The following is a 5,207-nucleotide window of genomic DNA, read 5'->3' on the forward strand; positions in this document are numbered from 1 at the left end:
ATTGTCATGTGAAATTTTTGAAAATTTCAGGGGTCATTTGACCTTTTAAAGATATTTAATTGATTTTCTAACCATTTAATGAACGTAATTAAAATTCAAACTATATCTACATGCAACGCCTAACCATAACGGTTTGAAAAATCCTATTTTTGTGTACTTGTGTGCGAGTTAATTCCATGTGTAGTAAATTAGAAGGAATTTTCAAACATACTGGTCTCAAGGCATGGGACCACATGCACGGAGTAGCATTGCACTTTAATTCCAAAAAAGTAAAAGACTGATCAGAAAAACATGAAACCTTGCTTGATTTAATGTCATGCCACCAAGATGATCTGGTAAAAATATTGGCCTGTTTGACGAAAGTTTGGACAGATGATACGTCTCCAACATATCTATAATTTTTGATTGCTCCACGCTATATTATCTACTGTTTTAGGCAACATTTGGCTTTATTTTACACTTTTATATTATTTTTGGGACTAACCTATTAACCTGACGCCCAGCCCAGATTTGCTATTTTATGCCTATTTCAGTGTTTCGAGGAAAAGGAATATCAGACGGAGTCGAAACAGAACGAAATCAACTGGAGAAGTTATTTTTGGAAGGAAACACACCTGATGGATTTGGACCCCACGTCAGAAGATACGAGAGCTGCCCACAAGGTTAGGGGCGCCCCCTAGGGCGCGCCCCCCTGCCTCGTGGGGCCCCCGTGGCTCCTCCGACGTACCTCCTGCACCCATATATACCTACGTGACCTAAAACTTCCAGAACGCAACATATATCGGGAGTTCCGCCGCCAGAAGCCTCCGTAGCCACCAAAAGTCAATCGGGACCCTATTTTGGCACCCTGCCGGAGGGGGTAATCCCTCCCCGATGGCCATCTTCATCATCCCGATGCTCTCCATGACGAGGAGGGAGTAGTTCTCCCTCGGGGCAGAGGGTATGTACCAGTACCTATGTGTTTGATCTCTCTCTCTCTCTCTTGTGTTCTTGAGATGATACGATCTTGATGTATCGCGAGCTTTGTGTTGGGGAACGTTGTAGAAAATTAAAATTTTTCCTACGGTTTCACCAAGATCCATCTATGAGTTCATCTAAGCAACGAGTCAAGGGAGAGAGTTTGCATCTACATACCACTTGTAGATCGCGTGCGGAAGCTTGCAAGGTGATGATGTAGTCGTACTCGACGTGATTCGAATCACCGATGACCAAGTGCTGAACGGACAGCACCTCCGCGTTCAACACACGTACGGGACGGGAGACGTCTCCTCCTTCTTGATCCAGCAAGGGGGAAGGAGAGGTTGAGGAAGACAGCTCCACCGGCAGCACGACGGCGTGGTGATGGTGGAGAGGCAGTACTCCGACAGGGCTTCGCCAAGCACACAACGGAGGAGGAGAGGTGTTGGGGAGGGGAGGGCTGCGCCTTGGAGGGTGGTGTGGCTGCCCTCCCCTCACCCCTCTATTTATAGGGGGAAGGGAGAAGGGGGCCGGCCCCCTAGAACCCATCTAGGGGGGGTGCGGCGGCCTAAGGGAGAGGGGAGAGGGTGGCTTGCCCCCCAAGCCAAGGGGGGCGCCCCCTCTAGGGTTCCCCTTCAACCCTAGGCGCATGGGCCCAAGGGAGGGGGGTGCGGCCAGCCCACCAGGGGCTGGCTCCCTGCCCCATGCAGCCCATGTGGCCCCCCGGGAGGGGTGGCCCCTCCCGGTGGACCCCCGGAACCCTTCCGGTGGCCCCGGTACAATACCGGTATGACCCCGAAACTTCCCGGTGTCCATTTGACAACTTCCCATATATAAATCTTTACCTCCGGACCCTTCCGGATCTCCTCGTGACGTCCAGGATCCCATCCGGGACTCCGAACAACATTCGGTAGTCACATACTAGTCTTCCTAATAACCCTAGCGTCACCGAACCTTAAGTGTGTAGACCCTACGGGTTCGGGAGACATGCAGACATGACCGAGACGCTCTCAGTCAATAACCAAACAGCGGGATCTGGATACCCATGATGGCTCCCACATGCTCCTCGATGTTGTCATCGGATGAACCACGATGTCGAGGATTCGATCAAACCCTGTATGCAATTCCCTTTGTCAATCGGTACGTTACTTGCCCGAGACTCGATCGTCGGTATCCCAATACCTTGTTCAGTCTCGTTACCGGCAAGTCACTTTACTCGTACCGTAATGCATGATCCCGTGTCCAACACCTTGGTCACATTGAGCTCATAATGATGATGCATTACCGAGTGGGCCCAGAGATACCTCTCCGTCATACGGAGTGACAAATCCCAGTCTCGATCCGTGTCAACCCAACAGCTACTTTCGGAGATACCTGTAATGCACCTTTATAGTCACCCAGTTATGTTGTGATGTTTGATACACCCAAGGCACTCTTACGGTATCCGAGAGTTACACGATCTCATGGTCGAAGGAAGAGATACTTGACACTGGCAAAGCTCTAGCAAAACGAACTACACGATCTTTTATGCTATGCTTAGGGTTGGGTCTTGTCCATCACATCATTCTCCCAATGATGTGATCCCGTTATCAACGACATCCAATGTCCATAGTCAGGAAACCATGACTATCTGTTGATCACAACGAGCTAGTCAACTAGAGGCTCACCAGGGACATATTGTGGTCTAAGTATTCACACGTGTATTACGATTTCCGGATAATACAGTTATAGCATGAAAAAAAGACATTTATCATGAACATTGAAATATAATAATACTTTTATTATCGCCTCTAGGGCATATTTCCAATAGTCTCCCACTTGCACTAGAGTCACCAATCTAGTTACATTGTGATGAATCGAACACCCATAGAGTTCTGGTGTTGATCATGTTTTGCACGCGAGAGAGGTTTAGTCAGTGGATCTGCGATATTCAGATCCGTGTGCACTTTGCAAATCTCTATGTCTCCATCTTGAACATTTTCACGGATGGAGTTGAAACGACGCTTGATGTGCCTGGTCTTCTTGTGAAACCTGGGCTCCTTGGCGAGGGCAATAGCTCCAGTGTTGTCACAGAAGAGTTTGATCGGCCCCGACGCATTGGGTATGACTCCTAGGTCGGTGATGAACTCCTTCACCCAAATCGCTTCATGCGCTGCCTCCGAGGCTGCAATGTACTCCGCTTCACACGTAGATCCCGCCACGACGCTCTGCTTGCAGCTGCACCAGCTTACTGCTCCACCATTCAACATATACACGTATCCGGTTTGTGACTTAGAGTCATCCAGATCTGAGTCGAAGCTAGCGTCGACGTAACCCTTTACGACGAGCTCTTCGTCTCTTCCATAAACGAGAAACATGTCCTTCGTCCTTTTCAGGTACTTCAAGATATTCTTGACCGCTGTCCAGTGTTCCTTGCCGGGATTACTTTGGTATCTTGCTACCAAACTTACGGCAAGGTTTACATCGGGTCTGGTACACAGCATGGCATACATAATAGATCCTATGGCTGAAGCATAGGGGATGACACTCATCTCTTCTTTATCTTTTGCCGTGGTCGGTGACTGAGCCGAGCTCAATCTCACACCTTGTAACATAGGCAAGAACCCCTTCTTGGACTGATCCATTTTGAACCTCTTCAAAATCTTATCAAGGTATGTGCTTTGTGAAAGACCTATGAGGCGTCTCGATCTATCTCTATAGATCTTGATGCCTAATATATAAGCAGCTTCTCCAAGGTCCTTCATTGAAAAACACTTATTCAAGTAGGCCTTAATGCTGTTCAGAAATTCTATATTATTTCCCATCAAGAGTATGTCATCTACATATAATATGAGAAATGCTACAGAGCTCCCACTCACTTTCTTGTAAACGCAGGCTTCTCCATAAGTCTGCATAAACCCAAACGCTTTGATCATCTCATCAAAGCGAATGTTCCAACTCCGAGATGCTTGCACCAGTCCATAAATGGATCGCTGGAGCTTGCATACTTTGTTAGCGTTCCGAGGATCGACAAAACCTTCCGGCTGCATCATATACAGTTCTTCCTTAAGATGCCCGTTAAGGAATGCCGTTTTGACGTCCATTTGCCATATCTCATAATCATAGTATGCGGCAATTGCTAACATGATTCGGACGGACTTTAGCTTCGCTACGGGAGAGAATGTCTCGTCGTAGTCAATCCCTTGAACTTGTCGATAACCCTTAGCGACAAGTCGAGCCTTATAGATTGTAACATTACCATCCGCGTCCGTCTTCTTCTTAAAGATCCATTTGTTTTCTATCGCTCGCTGATCATCGGGCAAGTCTGTCAAAGTCCATACTTTGTTTTCATACATGGATTCTATCTCGGATTTCATGGCTTCAAGCCATTTGTTGGAATCTGGGCCCGCCATCGCTTCTTCATAGTTCGAAGGTTCATTGTTGTCTAACAACATGATTTCCAGGACAGGGTTGCCGTACCACTCTGGTGCGGAACGTGTCCTTGTGGACCTACGAAGTTCAGCAGTAACTTGATCCGAAGTACCTTGATCATCATCATTGTTTTCCTCTTCAGTTGGTGTGGGCATCACAGGAACGGTTTCCTGCGCTGCGCCACTTTCCCGCTCAAGAGGTAGTACTTCATCGAGTTCTACTTTCCTTCCACTTACTTCTTTCGAGAGAAACTCTTTTTCCAGAAAGCATCCGTTCTTGGCAACAAAGATCTTGCCTTCGGATCTTAAGTAGAAGGTATACCCGACAGTTTCCTTAGGGTATCCTATGAATACGCATTTTTCCGACTTGGGTTCGAGCTTTTCAGGTTGAAGTTTCTTGACATAAGCATCGCATCCCCAAACTTTTAGAAACGACAGCTTAGGTTTCTTTCCAAACCATAATTCATACGGTGTCGTCTCAACGGATTTAGACGGTGCCCTATTTAAAGTGAATGTAGCTGTCTCTAGAGCGTATCCCCAAAATGAAAGCGGTAAATCGGTAAGAGACATCATAGACCGCACCATATCCAATAGGGTGCGATTACGACGTTCGGACACACCGTTTCGCTGAGGTGTTCCAGGCGGCGTGAGCTGTGAAACGATTCCACATTTCCTTAAGTGTGTACCAAATTCGTGACTTAAGTATTCTCCTCCACGATCTGATCGTAAGAATTTTATCTTTCGGTCACGTTGATTCTCTACCTCATTCTGAAATTCCTTGAACTTTTCAAAGGTCTCAGACTTGTGTTTCATTAAGTAGACATACCCATATCTACTCAA

Source organism: Triticum dicoccoides, chromosome 3A (assembly GCF_002162155.2).
Source record: "Triticum dicoccoides isolate Atlit2015 ecotype Zavitan chromosome 3A, WEW_v2.0, whole genome shotgun sequence".
NCBI classification, from domain to species: domain Eukaryota; kingdom Viridiplantae; phylum Streptophyta; class Magnoliopsida; order Poales; family Poaceae; genus Triticum; species Triticum dicoccoides.